The following is a 26,775-nucleotide window of genomic DNA, read 5'->3' on the forward strand; positions in this document are numbered from 1 at the left end:
ATCTTGGCTAATATTGCGACAGGTAAAAACCACGACAGAAGCGTCTGCCTTCAGCTGCAACATTGGTTTTCCTTGGAGGAGCAGAAACACTCATTAACTCTAAACAACTTCCCTTCTGGCTCCATTTCAGAATACAGCTGTCAGTCAGGGAGACTGCTTACTCATACAGTGCCTTTAAGTGTTCTTCTGGCTAATCTCTTTCCTCAGAACTCAGCTAGATAAGATACCATCTTCAGTTACTTAATGCTGATGGTTTGAGAGACGGGCATTATTTAATACTAGTTTAGAGAGACAGCCACACTGAATCCAGAGTTTCAGTCCACATTTTCTCCCCCAGACGATTATCCAAACCTGAATTTATTGCGAAACCAGAACAGTCAAGCACTTAGGCATATCTTGCTTCCATTTTCTTCTGGCCACTAACAGCTACTAAAGCATTTCCTCACCTCAGGATAACCACCGAGCTGCAGACGATCAAAGCAGTAACAGCAGTAGGTCATCAGTGTCAACAAGACACAGAGAAACCATCTTCACAATGCACATGCTATCCTGAAAAACTTCCAAGACTGCCTTTCAGGTTCCAAGTTGCCTTGGAAAAAGAACAACCACAAGATCAAGTCAGTCTTCCAAAACTAATCCCAAAAGTGACTTCAATGAATGTTTAAGACACAAGCTTCACTCCAATGACCTGCCCAGTAGGAGTCCAGCCATGCCTACTACAACATGGTTTCAGAGTATGCCCCAGTTGAATGTTTGACTTCGATTCCCTATTTTTTTCAAATTTACACAGTAGAATCCTTTCTGCAGTCTCCAGGAATCTAAGCACAGAACCTACCACTTCAAATAAAACAAAAAAATGCAGCAAAAAAAAACGACCAGTGAGTATAGGACTGCAGCTGATGTAGAGCTCCTCTTACCTTTCAAGCCACCAACTTGACCCAAAGGAGGCAGGATGCAAGGACCAGTGACCTACCAGCTCTCTACGGCCTGGAGAGGGACATACAGCAACCAGCTCCAAAGAGCGCAATACGTTAAAAATGGCAGCGTGCTCCACCTTATATGATGTGGTATTCCAACAGGACAGTGAAATACCTTTATGAACTATGTTCCCTATTCAAGTACATCTCTCCTGGCAGATCACAAATAACTAGGTACCTACACTCCTGATTCAGAAAAACACAGTTTCAGCTCAGAACACTGAACAAATAAATGTAGGAAACCGAGTTAATGTTATTATGTTAAGGAAGAGCAATATAGCATTTTAACCGTGTCGCAGTAGTAACAATTCAGTGTTAATATCCCATGAAATCCTCAACTCAGCAGAAATTGTGTCATCTGGGAAAAGGAATATTCAGGTAGACATACAGAACAGACATTTAGCAGGGGATGGGGGCGAAAGAAATGAACACAAAAACGACCGAGGACATTGCTGCTGTATGCCCATCTGACAACCACAATAACAGCATATCCCAACCTTAAGTAAACTTGGATCTCCTATTTTCAAATAGGAGTCACTGCTCTACACATCTTCATTAAGACACCAATTTTTACTAGCTGAAAACACAAAGAAATTTTAAAAGTCCTGGAAAATAAATTATTTTATCAAGTAAAGTGTTAACTGACTAATACAGACATGTTTAATTGGATTTTTGCATAATTCTCTTTAGCATATGCCATTCTAATCTCTTCAGCTACCAGGAATCACAAGAAAACATCTTGCAAAACTTAAACAACTTTAGTCTACAAATTTAGAACTGAGAAGTAGCCCAGCTAGATTAAAAAAAAAAAAATGCACTTTCTTCAGATACAGAGCCTCACACAAAGATGAAATACTACACAGCAGTAACAAAGAAAAAAATGTTTTCACAGCTCCATCCAAACAGGATTGTGCTGCTTAGGTACAGAATTACTTAGAGTAAGGCTCCCATGTCTTCAGTGGCACAATGCAAGTTAGAGAAACAAGGTATGACAATTAAATGAATTATTTCGTACGAAAAATGAAACTATTTTAACTAGAGGCAGTCCATTTTGCTTGGGATGAGCACGTCTGTGATGAAAATCAAAGCTACCTCAATCCAAATCTCATGGCACAGAGATTATACTGCTGCAGGATGTGAACCGATGCTAGCAGCCTTCCTTCCATCCCTACTGAAACTGCACCTCATTGAGCAGCTTTTCTAGGCTGTGCAGCACCAAACTAGAAGTTTCTCTTAGATATAATTGCACCTACATACTTTGAAGGATTCTCAGCCTCTCAAACTCCTCCTGAGCACAAGTAAATGGGGAAACCAGCCTAAAGCACAGAAACAGAACTTCAGGGACCAACAAATCTGAAACACGCAAAACAAAACTCCAAGAAGTACTAAAAGAAAAGCTATACCCCTAAAAACATCAGTTTTCAAAGCTCAGCAGTGTAGGAAACATTATAGGCAAGTTCCTGGCATTATGAACAGGCTGTTCCTTGTCATACCAGCATTCTTTACTGTCTTGTCATCCTATCACAGGAGCAAAGCACAACCCCAGCCCTTCTCACCAACCTAAGTTAGCCTTCAACTCCCACTCGCAGCGCATACCAATGCAGCAGTATCTCAAAACCCAATGAAAGGGGCTTCAAACAACAGCCTCAGGAAGATATCTTCCAAGTTAAAAGTGCGGCAGGACCACACTCAGTCCCAGTCAGCACAGAAGTAGTCGCCAATGATTACTGCTGACAGAGTCAGATTATGGGAAAGGATATTAACAACATACCATAGAGTTCACGTGACTAGGAAATAATTACTTAAATACCAAATTAAATATGAATAATATCATCACAAATGATGCATTGTTCTAACACTGCAGATGCTGCTTGCATTTATTTTGATCTTAATTGAATTCCCCATGCTTTAAAGGGCATGAATCTCTGAAGATGTAAATATGTCAGAATTAGCGCTTGATTTTGTATTAAATAATAACAGTAGGCAACCTGTGAAATTGAAGTGTTTCTTCAGAAAGCAGAGTAATGGCATTTTCTAAAGACAAGCCATTCAAGGATATACTTTTCAAAGTATCAAGTGATACTGACTTCATAGAAAGTTCCCCACAGCACATGAGGCTACCGGAGAGCACCAGCTCAGCTGGGGATACAACAAAGAGACTGGATGTGCGGGAACAAAAAGAGGAGCAAAAGTCTTCAGCGGTGACAAGAGGAAACTATCAAGGCTGATTTTTAGAGCTCACTGACTGGGTCCAGCCTGTGAGCAGGGAAGTAATCAGAGTTGGTGGGAGAACAGAGAGAACATGGAGAGGAACGCAGAAGAGCAGCCCGACATGGGAGCTGCTGGCAGATCAAGAAGGATAACAGGTAGGTAAGGAGGCAGCACACCCACACCTCAGGATCCAGGACAGAAGAGTGAGTTTTGTGATGATCCCACCGCTCCTTCCAGTGATCTGAACAAACCTAGGTTCCTCTGTAGGCCAGCAGCTCTGCAGCAACTGCTGCCGAGTTGGGGTACTTTCCACAGTCAACATGAAATAGCCAGAAAAGTCATTATTTGAAGTAGAACATCAGTTAAAGTTTTTTTCCTCTCCTTGTTGATGAATCTTCAGACATTAGACTTAACTATTTGGGAACTGAGGTTATTTCACCCACATTCTTCAAGGCAGAAACGTAACTCGTACAGGAAATTAGACAAAGAAAGTTAAGAAATTTAAATTCTGTTAGTTAACACACACAATATAAACATTTAGAAAAAAATCCTATTCCATTTACCCAGTAGAGGTTGTTGCTCTACCTCTATCAACTCATTATGATATATCAGCACCTCACAAGAGTGGCAAAAAAAAAATCCATAAATGGCTCTAAATCTGACTTCTTGATTTCTTCAAGTCAGTCAGGCAATTAGGATGTTAGCTGGAAGGTATAAACAGTGGCAAGTTGCTCTCACTGTCTGACACAAACTTAACTCTCAACTGCCCTTCCTAGCATAGAGATCTTAGAATAGAAGGGGAAAGAAAGACATCTCGCATATGCCAGACCTGCAATTGGATCGGATGCAATCCAATTTGCATTGCTTGTAAACCCATGAAGTTCTTTTTACCTTCATGGTAAACATTACCAAGGCTTTATCTTCTGGCTAATAGCTCCCTTTGGTTTGGAAATTGTCTCTTTTCTTTTTCACTTCCGTTAAGCAGTAGCACAGACCCACAAGACTTCTTTACTAAGTAACTTATTGTTAATTTACTCCCTCCACAGCAACACTTGACTAAATTTGTTTTGTCTATGAACGGTTCAACAGATTACTACTGCTGTATCAAAACAGCAAAATATTAATTTAAAATCACTGTGAAGACTCTAATCTGGATGGTAACTCCCCTGCCATTAGCACAGGCACCAGCAGCAGACAGATTTCTACAGCTGTAATGACTGCTGGGGCAGGTTGGAGGAGATTAGCATTGCCTTTTTTGTGCTGGTCTTAAAATGTTCAAGAATAAAGCATTACTTCCTTATATCAGCTGCCAAGAACAAATAATTATCAAGGGTCAGAGTCATGTCAGCTATAGGAACATCCATTTAAAACGCCTAAAGTCCTATAAGACATTTCTCTTGACAACAAAACGAAAGATTCAGAGCAACTCTCACTAAGTGTTTCAGTGGCATTTCAACTTGATTGGGTTTAATCCTCAAAAGAAAAATCTAAGAAGTTACTCCTCCTAAAGCTTGTGGATGTAATTCAAAGAAAAGCTGCTGCAACCGCTGCCTTATAGTTTGTACCAATCAATGGAACTTGAAGAGCTGAACAAACAGGGTCCAACCACACAAAAAAACAGAACAGAATTGACTCTGACTTATCAAAAACAACTATCAAAGGCAATAACTGAATCCAATCCCTTTCACAACATAAATTATTGAGCTCATAACTAAAAGCAGCTAGACAGCTTTATCTCCAAAGGAATGCTGTTCTAACACTTGTATGCTTTTGCAGCAAGAGCTTCCTTTATGATTTCCAAGTGAAATCACTTAATCTCCCAATTATCCACATTATTATGCCGCCACTGACCCTCAACCTACATTTACATTTTCTCTCTTGCCATACTGGAAGACTCAAAGCTAGCCAAGTGGTTTATTTATTTTAAAAGATTTGAACATCGGTTGGTCCTGCATGGAGCCAGGGGTTAGACCTGATGAACCTTGTGGGTGTCTTCCAACTTGGAATACTCAATGTTTCCATGATTCCTTATATACTGAATGCTTTCCAGTCCTGGATCAAGTCATTTTCACCTTGGTACCAAGTTTCCACTCCCCATACTACAGAAATCAAGCAATACCCAATACCACTTCTCACTAAGTTACCATCTCCCTAGCAGCTTCTGTTCCGCTTTGATTGTCTCTTAATTATGAGAGTAACGCATAATGCATTGCAGTGCTATGCAATGCTATGCAATAACCTGTATTTCTAGCTTTCTTAAAAAGATCACATCCTTCAAAAGGCATACTCTGTTGTGATTGTTAAGCTGCAATCTTATGGCCACAATAACCACTTTATATTCCATAATTCAAATTACCATTTTATGCCATGAGCTTCTGGCACTCACAGAAGTCCTTCTGCTCAGCACTTCAGTCAACAAATACCTAACTGCACTCAACGCTGACATAGGTAATACAATTAGCCGTTACAGCTAAGCATTGTTTTCAGAAATACTTACTGCACTTAGCTTTAATTCAAATAATTATCAGTTGTTCTACACTGCTACCCCAATTTATTCACGTGTTCTATTGGATTGTCTACTTGTTTTTAATACAGGCTTGCAAGAGAAAAAAAACATAAGAATTACACAAATCTGTCCCATTTCACATTATGAGGTTCTTCAGTAATGGCACGAAGTCTCAGTGTCAGCAAGCCGCTTCTCCAGGAATGACACTTTGAGCTCAACTTTCAAAAGACCTCTATTTCAGCAGATGTGCTGAAATGGTCAACACAAAAGTCAACGCTTCCAAATAATTCCTGTAGGATTCACTCTTAAGACTCTGTTCAGTGCCAAGGGAGTCTTCACAGGTCAGCAGGCTTGGAAAGAAGGCTCACTGGAACTCATTGCTGCTTTCACCTTCTCTGCACAGAAATAAAGTAGGCCATTATCCTCACCACCATGCATGAGGTGGAATTCTCAGTGAATGGTTTTCTAACCATAAGCAACAAGAAAAATCTCACTAGAGAATGGAGAGCAGATTTAATATCCAATAAGAAACCTAGGTTAAGCATTCAAACTAGAAACGGAGTTTAGTCACTGAGAAGTGTTATCTTTTAGTGGCGTATTCACAGCAAAACAACACAACTTCCAGAACTGCAAGGGTACTACCTAAGTAAGAAAGCTCTGAATTTCAAATGGTAACTTGCCACTTTTCTTAAGCAACAATGAAGAAAATGAAGACAAAGTGTGAAAGCAGCAGCCACAGCTCTATACTTCCACACTCACACGCAAAATGGCGTCAGAAGCAATTTAGAATGAGAAACAATAGCTAACTACCTCTGTCACTAGGAGATGTTGATACTGAGAGAAAACCAAGCCCTACTTAAAGAGAACGTGAAATGGGCAAACGTGAAGAGAATAAGCAAAGATAGAAGGTTACTGTTACATACAGCACGGAACAAAAGTTAATGCAAGTAGACATTGTTCAGTATATTTGGCATAGACTCCTAAGCATTTCATACAATGCTTTAAATTGAGATTAAGCTACCTGAAAGATGCCTTGATTAAGGTGCAGAACATTTTGATAGAACACTAATCTTAGTTTTACTTTTATCTTTTTTTTTCTTATGAGAAAAAATGAGAAATGCATTTTCTGAAGATATTTATGCTTCATATTTTCCTTAGGAGTAATAAATGTTGGTCGCACATTTGCATAAATATGAATATTCTCCCTTATTTTACACGTGTTTCCCACAACCTCACAAGTACTTTTCTTTATATCGACAGGATACACTAAAGAGGCATCTCTCCTTAGAGTCTTATCCTTCTAACTCCTGCCTGTGTTATCAGCAGGGGAAAAGAGACAAAGAGTGGTTGGAATAGTTTTCTTCTTTACACTACTATATGACTTACTAAAACCAAGGGGGAGGGTAGGTAAAGAAATGGTAGCACAGAATCACAGCTGTACATAGTCTGTTTTATCAGCAGTTGACATTATACAAAGAGCAGATGTGAATGGGTATCAAAACACTATGTTGATTCAGTATCAAAATACATTCGGTAATGTACAGACTAGACTCCACTGATATTCAATTACTTGATGGTTTTCTCAGTTCAGGCCTCATTTTTACTGCAAAGTTAAATATATGTAGACAGTTTTACCACAAAGCTCCCGAACAGGCTATTTAAAACAGTGAGCCTGGTCTCTGGATCCAGACTATCACAAGAAGATAAGACAGTAAAACCAAAGGTACAGATTTCTTCTTTCTTAAGTGAAAAGAAAAACAAAGAAACAACCATGACGTTATAAATTTCAAGTGAAATACTGTCACCTCTCCATTTGGCACTGAAGAGATGCTATATTGGCCGCAAATGCAAGGAGGGATAAGAGCTTCTGCCACACCTGCTGAAAAGATACAACCTGAATTCTCCTAGGACCCTTCACTGCCATCAACTGAACACCTTCAATGAAGCCCTACTGTAAGTAGTAACCTAAACCCCTCTTCTTGCCTATTCAACCTCACTTCTGCACAGTTTTAATTAAAGTCTATTACAAACTCAAGACATAGCTATTTCTCCTTGACACAGTCTGAACACCTCACCTATAACACAGATGTGTTGTACTATACTTATTAAACTAAAACAATAAGTCTAAAGTAAGTTATCTACATTTGTTTTCAGAGTTACTTTAGAGGAAATGACAGCCTGGTTAGCTTCACAACATCTCTTTGAATGCATATGTATGCCCACTTCCCATGCAACTTAATACAACCTTAACTCTTGTCATTTTTAAGCAGCTTGTTTGACACATACCAGCTATAATTTTAATACACAAGCCAAAAAACTACTGGCCAGGATGATCTTCATTATTATTGATGCATTTTTATTAATTTATTAGTTAAATTAATCTCAGTTTTACAACTACGTTGTCTACAAGGCTGGTACCCTGTATTTTACAAAAACGAAACAGCAATGGAAGTTGCTTTAAAGAGTTCTACCCAGACATTCACTTCAAACTGCTAGTAACTCTAACCTGTTAAGTTCTCAAATTTAATTCACTGATACAGATACAGGACAGTCAGCACAGAAGTTGCATGTGTGAATTCATAGGGTTAAAAGATCTACCAAAAACCTGAAGTAGGTTTGATCATATAAAGGATTAGCAGTATATATAAACAATATAAATTAATCCACCTGGGATTAAAGACCAATTCCCTGGTAGGACTTCTAGGTATTAGATAAATGACTAAAAAAAATCATTCTGGATTTAGCCCAGGATTAGAAAGCAGGTAATTTCACATATATGCCTGATAACATCTGAATTTATTTAGACATAAGAACCTAAGAACCTACTGATACCAACCCACAAATTTGCTTTGTATTAATTTCACACATGTTTAAAAGCACAGACAGAAAAAAAACCTAATCAAATGGCACTTGTGCCAAAGAAATGAGTCTGGAGAGTAGCCACGTACTTAAATGGAAGCTAAAAAGGATTATTCATAAAAGCTTCTTTTTTCCTAGTGGCTTTACCAGGATTTTTTTTTTGTTTGATTATATATTAAAAAAATGATGTTAAGTATAGACGATGTTTATACATAAACATGTATTCTATATTCATACACAAAATATCTATATACATATGCACTTTCTACCACAGCCTACAGAGAAAGAAAGGCGCGTTTACAATAAAGGAGAGGAAATAGTAAGGCATCAAGTTCAGCTCCTGAAGAAGAGAAGGAAAAAAAAGCTTGTCCTAGAATAAAATCAGTAAGAGAAATACCAGTTCAGTGCCCTTATAATGACATATGACCAGACAGCTACCAGGAAAAACAAAGAAACAGATAAGGAAGCAATAACTGGCAAATACCTGAATTTCTACTGCTTTTTCATATTTCTCTCTACTGAGCAAAGCAACAAGGATCTCAGGATGTTCAGTAATAGAAGTTGGCTTTTCATACCTAAATTGCTCACTTAAACACAAATGAATAATAATCCCTGAAAGTTATGGCTCTCCACACTTGAAACACCACTCATAGGATTAATTTTTGCAATAGCATAGCTGATCACCACAAGTAAGCAAGTAAACACAATCAAGGAGATAAATGTACACCAATAAGCCTTTTTCTAAAATCTGAAAGGAATCACTCGATATATGGAAGAACACAGTTTGCTCTTAGGCTAAATTTGAAGTAAAGCCCTCAGAAACAAAACCAATTTCTCTGGCCATTTGCAGTACTGATTAACAAAAATACCAAACCAGCTGGATTTAGATATCTTCTGCCAATCTTCCACAGCCACTTTCCCCTTTATGAGAGCACCTATAGGCCCTAACAAGCCTGATTATAGACTACACATAGCTAACCAAAGACTGTTGTCATCCCGTTGTGTTTTAAAGGCAATGACAAAGTAAGATTTAATCAGCCAACAAATAGTGTATTTGTGAACCAAATGTTTTGGGTATAACAGAAAAATCAATGATAACTTAATGAATTGTAAAATAGACCACTCATTTCAAAGAGACAGTTCTAGCCCTGCACATTTGGCTTTGGAAGAACCACAAAATTAGGAACTACAGAGTTTGATGTATTTATTTTCTTAAGAGTTGCAAAGACTTTAGAAATGAGTCCGAATGCTAATGCCTTCCTGAGAAATAAAAAAATTCTTCATTTCCAGGATGAAAACAGCACTATAAATGGTATGTTCTCTCATTTTGAAGAGATGTATTTCAGTACAGGATGCCCTGACTGGAAGACAAAGAATGGACTAACTAACAAACACTTCTGGTCAGCGGACATGCAAAACCAGATATTTATCTCCCCACTCCTTGCATTCTACTGCTGCTACTAATACAAATCAAGCAGAGCTGAACAGATAATGGAGCAGAAAGCAAAAAGGGAATAATTCACTGAAATCTGCTTCCAAAAACCCCCTACACCGAAATATTTTTGATAGAGAAACCACTGTGGAGAATCAGTCAAATATTAAATTATTCCACAGACAGAAGCTTCATTAATTTTGAGAAAATTTCCCAATTATGTTTACATTATCAGTAAACTACTTCCTCCTGAGGTGAGCTACAATTTCATGGCCATTTCCAGAGACAGTTAAAAACAAAAGCACAAGTTAAAAAATCTTCTATAGATGAAGCAAACCTAGGGGGTATATTGAAATCAAGTATTCCATATTCCCATCAGTAAGGACACCAAAAATACACAGCTTGCCGTGAAAGTAATGCCTTCTACTTATTTCCATAGAAACCACAGAAGACACAATGAGCACAGTAACACTATTTCACAAAAGGAATTCTCAGATATAAAACGTTTTTCAACATTTTACTGCCATACCACCACCATCTGCCTTTGACACTATGAGCAAATGTAATAAAATAGGATGCATTACTTACCAAGTAGCCCTTGTACATGCACACAAAAACATTCTGTGAGTTTTCACAGAATCATCACCACACCAAGATAGAAAGGGCTTCTGGGAGACTTACATCTCAAAATAAAAGGACAAACTAAAAGGACTAATCTTCCAAAAAAAAGCCATGATGTTGCTAGCAGTAAACCAAACACTCCTCTTAGTGAGAAAATGGACTTACATCCCCCTTTATTCCATGGAAAAGGAGGCTGCAAGCCAATCTAAACACAAGAAAAGCCATTTAACCAAAGCACCTTATGGCTCGACTAATCTGAGCAGAACAGAGACCATGAGGATTCAGCACTAAACCAATTGAAGCATGAGCAATCCCAAACACAGTGAGAGAAATAACAGCCTCGTCTTCCACACTCCCCAAATACTGTACTTCAAATCCTGTGCTATGGACAGGATGATCAGATCTATTTAGTTAAGAGAAAGAAAGCCCAACTTCCCTCACATTTCTCAATATACCTGCTCGAACTACAGCCACGTCAGACTGACCTGTCACACAAGACAGCTATGTCATCAGCTGCCATACAGCAGGGATAGGACAAAACTGTTCTAGGATAGCACACACATTTGAAGACATATCAGCAATACTCATTACTGCCTTTAGCCTAAACCAGAACACTTAAAATACAAAAAAAAACCAAAAAGATAACATACCATCATCCAGGATGCGTTTTACAGTATCCATGTTTAACAACTCTGCCCTAATGGCCACAGCTGAAGTTGGCTCCTCTAGGTCTCATACTGAGAACAGTCAGAACGGTTAGTTTTCCGCTCTTCCCACATGACAGGCATCACTCACAATGATTTTGCTGAATGCTTTGTTCATTTATTTTGTTTGCATTCGTAAGTCTCCGGGTTAAGTGAAAGGCTAAGTACAGATTCAAGCACCCAGTCCACATCTGTTTAAATCTATGTCAAAATTCTGAAGCGTTAACATAGCAAAATGCTTCCATCAAACCTCTAATCCATACAAAAGAAAATAGAGTCCTAGCTTGAGGTTAGACTTCACAGTCATTAACTGAACACAGCTCCCGCTGACAGCTGCATTCTCCCCCATTTAATTTCATTTCCACAGATACTGAGGAAAAAAATTAATAGATTTGATCTGTAATTTACATATTGAAGCCTAGCAATGAAAATTACAGTAAAAACATGTTAAAATACCACAGAAGATTTTTTCCTTCTGCCTACCACTGCAGAGAAATATATACCCCTTTTTCTATCATCAGGACTCAGTTCCACAGTACCAATTTTACTCCCTTGCTTTGCTGGGAACTACAGCTCAGGAAGCAGAGACCATCAGTTCACCTCTGGCTGCTGGCATAAGTGTGCCAGCTCAGTATTGTATACCATGCTGCCTTACATCAACTCACTGTCAAATACTCATCCCTCTTATTTCACAAGGGGATTCATTACTAACTGCAAAGCCTTTGCATGCTCCTTTGTCTAGCTTTTTATGACCCCAGCTGGAAAAAAAAAAATCAACTACACCAAAAAGAATTTATCACCTTTTCATAGCATGGAATTACTAGAACCAGACTGAGTACACACACAGACTAGTGTGGGGGAAAATCTGGGCAACCAACCTTAAATATAAATAACTTAAGTTGGAACTGATCACTACTGTTGGATTTGTTGCTCTATAACCCTATGAGACCAAAACCAAGAAAACATTATACTTATATTAGATACTCTTTTATGTCATGCCTAACTACAGCATATGTTTCCAAATCTTCTCATAGCCTACTATGATCCAGTTCCCATCTTGAAAGATGAAAGTGCTCTGTCCATCTAACAGATAATACACCAATAAACACTACTACTGTCCAAGTGCCTGATAACTAATCACCCTGCTCCACTAGGATGGCATAAGGGATCAGCCTAAATTTTATAGGTTAAGGTTGTGTAATAAAGATTCCTTATTCCTGTGGTGGATCAAAAAAATTACAAACACTTCCCATTCTCTTCAAATAGGAACTAACAAGTGGATTTTTTTAAACTAGTCTTTCGATTACAGCTTGCCCAAAGTTTTTGATAGTCACGAGACTCCTTCTCTGGACTCCTAATCAACTGCATTCCACTGCAATACTTTCATAACATATTAATTTACATTTATTTGAATACCACATCTACACAGGCACAGGAAAGTAATTCAAAAGAGCCAAAGAACTAGTGCTGAGATGTAGTTGAGGGTTATTCTTTTCATTGGTGCTTGTGGTGGTCATGCATGGGCCTTATGTGTTTTTATGTTGCTGTTTTTAGTAAGAAAAATGATGGCGGCTACCTGCCATGCCCTGAAGTAAGCTGCACTTAGATTTTATAAAGAAAAGCAAATAAAGTAGGAGAAACACAGAAATGTCATCTTCTCAGTTGCTCTCCCAGCATTCTTGTCATTTCTAATTTTTCTGGTCTTAGACTTTCTCAAACTGCCCAAAGCTCTGTGTAATCAATTTTCTTGCAGCTGTGTTGCTATCATCACCAAAATCAGGACACAAAGACATGAGACAGTTTAGATAAACTTTGTTACTTCTTATTGTATTTCCTCCATCTAAAACAGCATGCATAACTGGTTTTCAAATTTCCTGCTTTTTTCTCATCGCTGTCAGGAAAGCGGCCTCAGAAGCCAAGAATGAAAACAATGAAAACAGAAGGAATAAAGGGATTATCACTTGACCTCCAGCTTTCCAAGCTACTAGTGCTCATTCATCTCATAACTACTAAGAAAAATGCTCATCCCGAACCTTCACACTTAACTATTCATTCAATAATCCCTGGTTTGCATTAAGGTACTACCTAATTTTTCTTTCCACATAGCTAGCTGAAGCCAGGAATGATGGAAATCTTCCTCTAGAAAGATCCCTCTATTCCCCAACCTCCCTCTCCCACACAAATTATTTCATTTTCCCCTAAGAAGACAGAACTTCTCTATAGTGTTGTATATAAAACATGCCTGAACAACACACAAACCTTTGCCAGCCAAAAGCTCTACTCTTTGTAGTGACATGAAAAAGTTATTAAGCTCCCCACAAGAATACCATTTCATTTTAGATTAAGACAGAAAATTACCACTTGTACAAAGAGAACGACGAAACACACATGAACATAGCTGAATGTATGATTTCACTATACATACTGAGGCAATACGTACTTCTAACCAGATTACTAAATAGTTATTTATGCTGCTTAGTTAACAACCACACTAAAGAACAGCAAACTAAACTGCTGAGAAGCTAACAGCACAAACAAACCTTGCCAAAATAAAACCTTCAAGTCAGACGTTATAACTCACAGCAAATATTCATATGAAGACAACTACTAATCTGTTTTAACAAGGACACAGTTTTAAAACTAAAGACCTTTATCAGGGTCAATTCTTTGGTCTCATCTGAACCTTATGTTTCAGTTAAGTCACCAGGAAACTGTCCCGCAGATAAAAATTCTGAGCATACATCTGAGGAAATGATTATCACTATATCCTATTGCTAATTATGCACTTCTCTGAACAAATAACAGAGTTGTAAAACCTCAAGCACCAAGAACAGATCAGAACAGAATTAAGATCTGTGCCAACCCAGACTTTACTGACACAGATGAGAACTTGCAGTTTCATTTTTCAGTATTAGGTTAACTTAATCTAAAAACACAAATCCTAACCTGAATTAACTAGCATTTAGTATTTTAGTTCCAATGTAATCTAACTTGTGGCAGACACAAAGGAAGATCTGATTCTTTATCATGAAGCAATAAGCAATCGCCACGAAATTCAAAAAGAATTGGGAGGTTTCCTACCTACTACATCTGCAGAAATTACCATATGCTCTTTAAAACCTGAACAACAAGCTCCCCAATTCATTCTGCCACTCATTCCCTACCTTTTTACTCCATGGTCTTAACTATTTTGAATAGTAATAGTCACAGGAGTAGGATGCCTGGCTTGATACTATTAACCCACCCTGAGAGCGTTATGCCACCCACATGCAGTAGCATCTTCTTTGGTTCCGACACACAGGCTGAAGGGAAAGCAGATACTTGAAGAGCCATAATAAAATCACAAGCCAAAGCCCAGATATGCTGTGAATTAAAGACTGTACTAACACTGTCCAAGCTAACTGGCTCGCTAGTGTGGAATTATTTTTATTTTGCAACACTTTGACCTTTGCAAGAAAAAGTCTGCTATAAAACAGCTGACAGAAGACATGGCAAAATATATATATATATATCCTTAGACTTATCTGCTGTAGATTAAAAAAAATAACCTGTTTCCTACATTCAAAAAGTAATTGGTAGCACAATATTGAAGAGTCATTCCCTCCAAATCACATGGAATATAAAGTATGACATCTTTAGACTTCAAAATTGTTGGTTTCAGAGATGTCTAGATTTATTCCTTGCACCAGCAAAGCACACAGAACGCCCTGCTTCTTCAACAAGAAGTGCTTCCCATGTCATTTAGGATTTAATCTCTGGGCACGCTAATGTGAGTTAAATTGGTGGGTCTCAAACGTCTACCTGCCTTGAACCTTGCTACCTTGCTATGAACCTCAGCTTTCTCTTGACTAAGAAAAGGAGAATTAAATATTTTATGATGGAAGAAAGAGGGACTGACCATCACCAAGTTACGATCAAAAATAGCTTTGGAGTGAATCAATACATTCTTAAAGCAGTCAAAGAAGGTTAAGAAAGCTCCCTTTCTAAACTATGTTGCAATTATAGGCAAAGCATTAATGTGCGTAGGAGGACTAATGGTTTTTCAACGTGTTTTATTGACAAATGGGTTAACTACATTTAGACTTCTCTTTTTAAATTAAGTTGGTTCCTTGCCTGGAGCAGCCCAAGTTGTTTACCCACAATGGTCATGCAATTCCCTGTGTCTAATGGTTTCATTATCTCCTCCTTGCCTGGTATTTTTTTTTTTTAAAGCATTTCTTTTCTAAATGTAACAGCCCAAAAATAATGTTATTTGTCTTTCTCTACTATAAGCTTACACTTTCTATCCCCTTCTTCACGTATGATTGTATTTAGGTCAAAAGAGCATGCCTATTTGGTATACGCAGCATAAATAAAATAACTCACACTGTATTTATTGGAGCCACTACAGTTCATGATCTACACTCACATACAGACACATGCTACCTACAGATACTGCAAGATCTGAATTATCTTCACTGGTTTTGTTGTATCAACTGTCAGATGCGGAGTAACCTACTGAGAAGAGTAGGGCAAGTTACACACAACTCCCATCTCCGCTCTAGGTCCTAGCTTACACTGTCCAGGTCTGCAAATGGTCTGGGGATGACAAAAATGATGTCTGAAAGTTAGGCACATCCTCCACTGGGCTAGAATGAGGACAACATTATTTAGAGAACTAGTACAACATGAAAGACAGCCATGTGTGAAGAAATAGTTAAAAGCGTCACTGACCATAACAAGAGAACAAGTTCACCGCTCTATGTCAAAGACAGAGTCTTCTTCACTAACAAATGCAGACACACTGAATACTATTAAATAAAAAAAATGCACACCTTTCATTAAGCAACAAAGCAATTGGAAGCTTGTATAGTTAACAGGTGTACAGTTAACAGAATAAACAGATCAAAGTAGTACTGTAGTCAGGATGTATAACTATAAAGATTATTGCAGTAGAAAGGAATAACCAACAAATAAATGAAATGCTCACCCACATCCCAGGCTCACAGCACAAAAACTCCAAAGGGAGTGATCTCGAGAAAGAGATCCTTCCCCAGTAATGGTCAGCCCTAAAATGGGGGGTCTAGGAGAAATGGAGCCAAGCTCCACCCTTCCCAGTCACATGGGTGAATTGCCTTCACCTGTGCTCCCACAGCTGACTCAGTGCTCACCTCAGGTGATCAATCAGTGGTTCAGGCCATGATTCAACAGTTCCCATACAGAGCTTAATAGTACATGGGAGTAAAATTCACATTAGTTTAAGGCCTACTTGACAATAGTTCAATATAAAAAATTATTTTGCATCTTCCTACTGCACCGAAAAAAACAAAAGCAGAGTTACTATGAACAAGTTCAAACCAACTCCACTTTTTTCCATCCCCCAGATAGCCATCAGTTTTAACACTATAAGACAGTTTCAAGGAAAGTTCTTATCTGAAAGCTTACCACTGCATGTCCAGGAAGGAGATAGTTCCTTCGTAAACCCAAGGCATCATTACACACCAGTGAAAGAAGAAGAACAGGAAATAATAAGTCTGATTTCTGTGCTTGACACAAAACAAAGAACATGGCTCACTAGCATGACTAATAGTAAAAGAGAACCAAAAAAAGTTTTTAACCAGACAATCCAAATTAAAGACCCCAAAGACCTTGATGCTCTCCGTGACTCTCTTTGAGAGAAGACAGACAGTCAGCAAGCACACCAAAACTTAACTCCATTGATGAAGTTGCAACACTAAGAACATCTCTTTTCATTTCCCACTGGGTAGGAAACCTCTTACCAGCCCTAATATTTTTATGGCTCCCTAGACATTCCCTGCTGTGGGGACACGGGTTCTCCTCTCATTCTTAACCACTATTCTAGTGGAGATTTATCCCACCATGCCTGTTTAAGGCATTAGAACATCTAATCTGCACATAAGTCCAAGTCTCAGGCCAAAGCAGGTTCTCAATATGGTATCCACACTTGCTTCCAAGGTATCAAGGTATGTCACTCAATCAATCCCTCTGTGCATTTCCAGAAACAACACAAGAAGAGTGATGTAATTAATAATATCTGAAACAATTTTAAACTAAGCAAGGAAAACCAAAAACTGCTTTAGGGATAGGGAAAAAAAGAAAAAGCATCTTATGAAGTGCTTCCATGAGCTTCAGAAAAAACTTAGAGCAGTACAAACGGGGTCAGAACCTGCTCCCATCACTTAGGGGAGGTGAGAGATGTGTGACACTGCTGACTGTACAACAAGGCTCTTTTGAATTATTTACCACAGCAGAGCCAACAAATCATCTGGCTGAAACACTACTTCAAATACAGAAATGAAAAATTAGGGTCATAACCAACTGGCCAGTAGTGTCTTTTAAAATTGCTTAAACATATATCTTCTGCTGTATTTTCAGTATTCCTGCACTCTGTAATTGGATTTTAGTAAAATATTTCTACCTTAACCTTCAAATTGCATCAGGACACATTGCTCTTTCACAACACAAAAATAAACTCGCAAGGCTGATGTTTTTCAGAAATTAGAAGGTATCTGACAAGAACACTAATTCCCACAGGCATGGGCTAGATCTTCATCAGTATCTAAAGTAAAATAGTAATTAAAATAAAATAGTCAAATGGCACTTAGATTCAGTAGATTTCATTACCTTTTGTTTGTTTTTCAAACCAAAACAGTTAACGAGGACAAATACTCCAATTTAATACAAGAAGGTAGTCATGAACCTCAGAAAGAAGATTCTACCTTACCTGTATTAGATCAAGAAAACAAAATAAAGGAATACAGCATTTCTTCAGCCAAAACACTGAAAAGTCATTCCACTATACCAAAATTAAGTAATTTGAGCCAAAGAAAAATAACTATCATTTTTATTTTGAAAACAAGAGTACTCGTGTAAATAAATCTACTAGATAGTCATAGATAACTCTAGGACACTTAATTAGCAAACTGTTCAACAAGTTGAGACAGCATTGAATCAGATAACCTAATTAACTAGTATAAACATATCCTCTCAGAATAACATGAAAACTGTACTATGTTCCTTAAGGGAACATCAGATTACTTGAATGCAAAAGAACAGCCCAAGTTCATCAATCTGAGACCCCCGAGTGCACAACGTGACACGGGTTAGCTTCCCTTTTCCTATGGTTCCAACCTCCCTTCTAACACCACTTTAGCAAGAAGGATCAACTTTGAGGGGGTACTTCAGCCTCATGGCACAAAACACCAATGGACATGCTGCAATCAGTAGCATTCAAAATACTTAGCTATAATTTTTCTATGAATTTTAAGGGCAAAACTACAGAGAAAAATTGTAGTCCTGTTGGAGGCCTGTACTTAGCAGTGCTCCTCACGGGTTGGTGCTGGGTCCACTCCTGTTTGACATCTTTATCAATGACCTCGGTGAGGGGACGGAGTCCACCCTCAGCAAGTCTGCTGATGATACAAAGCTAGATGGATTACATGTCAGAAGGCTGTGCTGCCATTCAGCGAGACCTGGACAAGCTGGACAGTTGTGCAGAGAGGAACCAGATGAGGTTTAACAGGAGCAGGTGTAGGGTCTTGCAGCTAGGGAAGAATGAATTGGTACAGGTTGAGGATAACGACCTGCCGGAGAAGAGCTCTGAGGAGAAGGACCTGGTGGTCTTGGTGGACAACAGGCTATCCATGAGCCAGCAGTGTGTCCTGGTGGCCAAGAATACAATGGGATCATGAGATGCATCAAGAAGAACGAGGTCAGCAGGTTGAAGGAGATGATCCTTCCCCTCTACTCTGCCCTGGACAGGCCTTGCCTCAAGTACTGTGTCCAGTTCTGGGTTCCCCAGTACAAAATAGACCGGGATCTCCTGGAATGAGTCCAGCAGAGGGCTACAAAGATGACACAGGGCATGGAGCACCTCCCTTATGAGGAAAGGCTGAGAGACCTGGGGCTGTTCAGCCTTGGCAAAAGAAGACTCAGGGAATCTGATCTCTGTCTATAAATACCTAAGAAGTGGGATGCAAAGCAACAAGGCCAGACTCCTCTCTGCAGTGTGTGGAGATAGGACGAGGGGAAATGGCCACAAACAGAAGCATGGGAAGTTACGCACAAAGGTACGTGGGAATTTCTTCACAGTGCAGTGACGGAGCACTGGCACAGCTGCACAGAGAGGTGGTGGAGTCTCCTCTGGAGGATGTTCAAGACCCACCTGGACGCCTACCTGTGCAACCCGGGCTAGGGAGCTGCTTTGGCAGGGGGGTTGGACTTGATGAGCTCTAAGAGGTCCCTTCCAACCCCTACAATTCTGTGAATAAGCTGGTGGGCCTCAAACTATAGCCACATGCTAACCCAGAACAAACACATCAGGAACATAGGGGAAATATTCCCAAGGTGAAATACATTTAATAGTATCACACAGGAGAAAAAAAACATCAGGACTGCAACCAGCACACCTACACAGAGCAAGCCACCTTGGTCTTTACATCCAACTGGACAAAGGGATTTCAGCTTCTCATGATCACAGTTGGTGAGGAGAGCATTGGACATGGTATCAGAGGGTTTATTTCTAGAACATATTTTGCGTAGGCTTAAAATACATTTCAAAGACAGCCATTTAAAATTGCTTCAGTGCCTTTTTCTTTCACCCTGGGAGTCAGGAACTTTTCACAGCATGCTTTTGTCTGAACTGGTCAGTCAGGGTGCCCTGTACCATTAGGCACATCTTCAGCTACAAATTGCAGGAAAACCTCCTATTCACATTAATACAAACCTCTGCAGACTGACATTTAGCATGCACTTTCAGTTGTGCAAGGTCACCACAGTCTGCCACTCCATTAGCAATGCTGATCAAAACAAGCCAAACAAAAAACACAAACAAGTGCTGAACTCAGAGTGGCAAAAAAAAGATTCTGCCAACTCTTGCAGATTCTGCCAAGGAATTTATGGAAAGCTTCCTTCACCACAATCAATAAACTACAGAAGCAAGAGCTGAATTTTTAACAGACTTCATAAAAGTAACAGGCGATACAGGAGGGCACCCAAAGACACATACATATGCAGTATAGTCTCCAAGCACAGGGTTTTTGACACATCTGCAATTCCTACCAGTGAATCTTGCACATCATCTCCAAAATGCTCATCATCATCAATAGTACCTACAGTTACCTCCTGTGAAAAGCATCACAGGAGCAACAGAAAGAGGAAGGGTTATTTCCTCACTAAACACTTCCACTGCTTTCCAGTACCCTTCTACATCCTACTTAAAAGAGTCACCATTGGAATTTGGGATTTTGAGAAATAATCTGTCTCGAGACATAATCAGCAACTCATGACTTGTACTTAGCATTTTCCTAATTTACTGCCAGGCTTATTAATGTAGTGCTTTTCATTAAAATTAATCATATATTTACACATATATTTTGACAGCCTAAGTGTATTAAAGAAACTCAGCATGTGGACAGCTGTGCCTTTTCCAAAATGCAGTTCAAAAGATACTATTGTGACTAGGCTTTTTTTTTTGGTCAGAGAAAGAAAATGCAATTTACAAAAACGTAAAGCTTTCATCGTGTTACATCAAACTGCTTTCTAATTTTACTTGCAAATAGATAACAAAACAGTTCAGCAACTGCTCACAACCTTTACAGGCTGGGCCCTGCAGTTCCTTGCTTTTTATGCTTTAGTAGGGAAACATAACTCCAGGCTATCATATCTTGATGGTTCAGAAACTGATTTAAAGGTTTCTTGTAAATGTTACTTTTTCCACCGTGATCTGAATAAAGCAAATGTATAGCTAATAGATGTATAGTTAACAGTTCAAACAGTATGGCAGTCAAGATGTATAACAAGGAAGATTATCACAGTAGAAGGGAATAATTGAAAAGAGATGCAATGCTCACCCATGGCCCAAGCTCACAGTAGAAAAACCCCAAAGGGAGTGATACCCAGGAAAAGATCCTTCCAAGTGGCAGTCAGCCCTTAAATGAGGTCTAGGAAAAAATGGAGCCAGACTCCGTCCCTTCCAGTCACACAGGTGAACTGCCTTCACCTGTGTTCCCGTGGCTGACTCAGTGCTCACTTCAGGTGACCAATCAGGCAGTGATTCAACAGTTACCATACAGCAAACTAGCAAGGCATACTGAGGTATACTAACAAAGGACTTATTTTACTCACTAGCAACAGTCAGTTCCTATTCTCACTGAAACCTCCCTATAACATTTAAATAACACTGAGATGCATATGCACTTTTGGAGGCAAACCTATCTTTTAAAGGCAACTGATGTGACAGCAACTGGTTTAATGAATATTACTTCACAAACATGCACTAACACTTCCTACTAGGGAAAGACCAACTGCAATAGCACCTCTGCTTTACCATTAGTCATTTGCCCAGGGCATTACATGCAATTCAATTTCTGTTATTAAAAAAAAAACACCATGATACATTTATCAGAACTTCCCATGCAAATGATCAATGGCCCTAATAGAGGTACCTAATATTAAAAATCAAGTCTCACCTGCTGACTGGTTTTCTCCCTTGGTGCTCACATCCTACTGTTTTAAAATACACATCTCAAACAAAGATGGCAAATATACATATGGTTTTCCTAAGCAATAAATAAAAAACAACAAGCAAGACTGCAAAGATTAAACTATGGACTGAATTTAACAGTATGGAAGCTATCCTAAAGTAGTTGCCCAAACACATTCTCTTAAAGTAAAACTAAGACAGACGATAAATAAACCCAAGATAAATTATTCTATTTGTCACAAGATCATGCACAGCAAGAATAAGCTCATCTATGAACTGAACGGAGTGGTAGCTGCTGGTGGGTTTAAGAAGCCAAACGACTTGAGGATTCTTTGTATTTTACACTGCCACCTAGTGAAGCCTATGCTCATATGCTTCAAGCGTCCAATGCTCAGTCGGTATCCGAGGTACCTAAAACTGAATTGTAGACACTACTGCTTGTATCTATTTACTGGAAGCTATCAACACTTCAAGGAAAAAACTACACTGACTGCCTTAAACAATATGTTTCTAGTACCAAGATTTCTAAAGCTATCTGACACCTAGAGTAGGAAAAGAGGAAAAAAACCCAGAGGCTCAACAGATTAAAAGTACACGCTTCTATTTCCATCACCTATGATTCATTTGGGAAAAATATTTAAGATAGACTCACTAAGTGATAACTAAATTACTCCAGCTTTAGCATCTGTGCTTGCATAGAAGCTGTAGATGAAATTAAAGAGTTTTCTCCAGTGCAGGCAATTACTTCAAAGCCTTCTTTAAAAGAAAGAAAACAATGTTAGTTCACTCTGTACATCCTGTATCTTAACTGCAAGGTTTAATCACAAGATCACTGCCTCGTGAAGCTGCTCACAGAGCTCCTGCAGAAAGAGCTGTGGTGCAGAACTGCAGGCAAGTTTGCTGCACGAACTATTTCCCTCACAAAGGCAACACTGCCATTTTTATCACCTCCAGCTAACAGAAAGGCTCCATCACATGGTTGTTCTGCAGTGGCCACACTGCTCATATCGTGACAGACAGCAATAAGCAAGTCCCAGATGAAGCACAGCTCTATTTTAGGGGGAATACACACCTCAACTTTCTGATAACTAATTCAAAAGTTCACGATAATCCTCAATCAGAAAGTGCATCAGCAAACAGCAGGCTGACCTGATCTGAACATCCAATACCGTAGCTCCCAATCCTATGTGGGAAACTGTACACGTGAACTGGAATAGCTCATTCAAGAGATATACTCTGACTACATCACTATATCAGAGAAAATAATTATCAGAGAAAATAATTTCATCCTATACAACTCAGTTCCTACCTGTTTCTTCAGCTGTCTACACATGCTCAAAGCAAACAAAGCCTAGGCAAAGCAACAAGGCTCCTGCTGTAATAGAAACTGTACAAAACCACAATGTTGACACGCTCTGCATAATGCTCCATTTGAACAGCAGTAAATACAGCAAGATACCAAGTCACATTTAGCACCCAGCCACTTAAACCCGTTGTCATGTTTTTGAGCCACTTCCTTGACAGAAACGCACACCTTAGGTCTACTGCAACCTATTAGTATTGCTGGAATACACCAGGATCAATTTACTATTTACTAAAAAAATAATAATACAAAAACCTCATGATACAGTAAAAACTTTCAAAACACAGTAAAAACCCATTTCTCACAGGAGTTTTCCCTTCTTTTTCCTTTACACATCCACCTCTTACAAATACAAAAAAAAAATTAAGACTGCTCAGCATCTCTTAATAGGAGTGTATTCTATTTGCCAAATGAGCATTTTTGCAGCAAGTAAACTCCTGCTGGCAAGTGTACAGCTGACAGAGTTAAGCAAATTGATCAAAATGAAACTGTTTTGATTATGAATACGTGAAAAGTTTAGGAGAAAATAAGCTGTTAAATCAGCGCTCCCAGCCAGACAAAGCACAGTCTGACTTCACTACTGTAACCAGGCTGTTTACACTGAGATCATAAGGTAAAATTTCATACAAACTACACTACAACAAGAAGAACATTCACTAAGAAAAAACAGATTGATTTAATTTTTAACACCATGGCACAAACTAACAGAAGAGTCATTTAATCTGCCAAAGAAATGAACTTGACAAACAGCATCCCATTTACCACATTTGACACACATACTATGTTGAGTAAGCATCTTTAGCTGCATCCTCTGAATTTTCATGAAACAGAGCCTTCTCCGACACTAAAAGCAACCTAAAGGAACATACAGGGCAAACTCACTGACAAACAGGAAGAATAGGCTTAGTTTGTTAGGTGAGGCAAAAAGCCTATTAGCATCCTAATCTATGGAAATCAATACTAACCTCCCCTGCAGCTACAGACTTGAAACTACAGTAAATGAAAGAACTGTCTTGCTCGGCCTCTCCTGGATTCAGAAAGATGATTAAGTTCTGTAGAACTTAAAGCTAGAACACTTCAGAAGCAGTGCTACATATTTAAGTAGCAACTCTACAGGTACTGACACCTAACATTTTAAAACCTGTGGCTGAAACATATAAGCATGATCAAGCAGGAATTTTGTCACTATAAATCTGACCAAACTGAAGAGCAAGAGAATACAATTTGCTACCTCTTGAGACAAATTAATAAGCATACTAAATACAACCGTTAAGGCTGATAACTTTTCTTTTACCCCTAGGAAGACACAATGCTTTGATGTGAGAACTAGGCAACCTTAAAGATATACATCTGCAGAGAAACCAGGCCAAGAGAGAGATCAGCACTTGTAAGGCCGGAGGAACCCAAGGAAAACTGCAACTTGAGGACTTGCAAGTAGAAAAAATGCTTTATTTTTCAAGGGAGACAAGCTTCAGCACTGTAGAGATACTATATGAAAATGGAGGGGGAAAAAAAAAAAAAGAAAAAAAGGACTCAGAAGCAGTGAGACTGCCCAGTGCTCCCATCCACATCATGGGGGCAGCAAATATCTCACAGGACTGATTTCTCCTCATATTTATCTTATGACTAGTACCTTCACGTAAACAGTAAATTTAACAGTAATCAGTGCTGTGCAGACAGTCACAGCAACAAGGACTCACACGCACAAAGACGATTGAATACACGGGTTCACAGGACTACAGCTCGAGATAGCCATCAGGTTTTAAACCTACCTCAAATTAAATAAATAAAGCATTTAAAAATGAAATACTTGAAACACCACCCTCTCACAGATGATCTCACTTGTAAAATACATTACTGACAAAACCCTGCTTCACATTATCAAATCTTTACATGAACTCTTGCCTTGATGCAGTCTGAGAAACACAGACGTTACCTCCCCCCCCCATCGCTTTTGCTGTGTTAAACACTGAAGTACAAATAGAGGGGGGCCTGTAAACCAGCAAAGATGGAAAATTAGTCTTGCTTTGAGACTCAAAGCCAGATTTAAAAGGCACACGGATGGCCTGATTTTGGTATAGATATCTGAGCAGATCATTAAGGGGCAAGTAAACAAACCAACTGATTCCGTTCAAGAGAAACAGAAGCATCAGATGAAAAATATAGATCTACGAAGACTTGGTGTGGTTATTTTTATAGCAAACAGCGCGGCGGGTTAGCTTTAGGGAGCAAAGAGATAAGCACTAGCTCTGCCATTCCTGCTTCAGAAATTGTGTGTCATTTGTTCAAGAGCTCTGCTGCCTCGCAGACCGAGCACCATCCCTCCTCACCCCGCAGGCCCGTCCCTCCGCCTTCCTTCGGCCGGCAGCATCGCAAGCAGCAACTCCGCTCAACTTATCCCTACCGAACACCTCCCCCGCCGCTTCCGCCGCCTTTCCCCGCTCGGGCACTCCCAGCCGCCGCTCAGGGCTGTAGCCTTAAGAAACTTGATAAGGGAATCAAAGGGAGGGACTTGGGCAGCACCGCTCCCGGCTTTTCATCTCTCCCGACGCGCCAGTGCCAGCGGGGAAACGAGGAACCGGAGCGCCCCTCCCTCCATCCCTCCCGCAGTGCCCCCGACGGCTCTTACCTGCCCGGCGGCGGCGCGACCCGCGCGGCACTTTCCCCCGCTGCGTGCGCGTGCCGCTCGGCGAGCTGCTATTTATAGTCCGCAGCCTCCGGCGCGGCGGCAGCGGGAGGAAACCGAGGGCTGAGCCAATGTCACCGCGGCCGCCGGCGGCTCGCTGCCCGCGTGGCTCGCGGCGCGGCGCGGCCGCGCAGAGGTGACCCGCCGCTGCTGCTGCTGCTGCTGCTGGAAGAGGCGAGACCGACGCTGGGCTGTGGGAGGGAGAAGCCGCCGCTTGCCATTCACCTCCCGCCGCCCAGAGAGAGCCCGGCCTCCGCGGCCGCCTCCGCCGCGCACCAGCGGCGGGAGCCCGCCCGGCCCCGGGGGCGGCCCGGCAGGCGGCAGTCCGTCGGCGGGGCCGGGCGGAGCGGAGCGACTCCGCCTCCCACAGCCGGGCGGCCCGGGGACGCGTTTGTCACTTCCCTCGCCCGGAGCGGGAAGCGGAGCGAGCCGCCGCGCTGCCGCTCTGAGCTGCGCAAGTTTTTTGCTCGATGAAACGAACCTCCTCCTTGCAGCGAGGGGACCGCAGGGCTTCACCTCGAGGAACGCCGCTCCGCCGCTTGTAAGCGGGCTTGCTGTCCCTCCTCACATCAGCCCTTGGGCCGTGCTGATAAATCCCTCGCTTCCCCTGTAGACCGATTCCAACTTGAGTGAGGGCTACCCGGAGTGCTTCCGCGGCGCTGCTGGACCCCGTTTGCGGAGTAGAGCTGTATAAGCAATTCCCATGCCACCGAACACAAAGCAGATGAAGCCAATATACATTAGATTACTTCAGCGCCGTCAGTAACGTTTTCACAGGGTTGGGTTTGAGTTTCCCCACGTTAAAACATTTGTTATTGCCCATCGCAGTTGCCTACAAATATCTGGACAAACCAAGGATTTACTTCGAAAGATTCAAGTCCAAACCAAATGACACAAAGTTGGAAGCAGGAGAGGGAGCTAACCAAATATTTG

The sequence above is a fragment of the Cyrtonyx montezumae genome, unplaced genomic scaffold (genome assembly GCF_038088225.1).
Source record: "Cyrtonyx montezumae isolate F1298 unplaced genomic scaffold, pur_monq_1.0 scaffold_2, whole genome shotgun sequence".
Taxonomy (NCBI): Eukaryota; Metazoa; Chordata; class Aves; order Galliformes; family Odontophoridae; genus Cyrtonyx; species Cyrtonyx montezumae.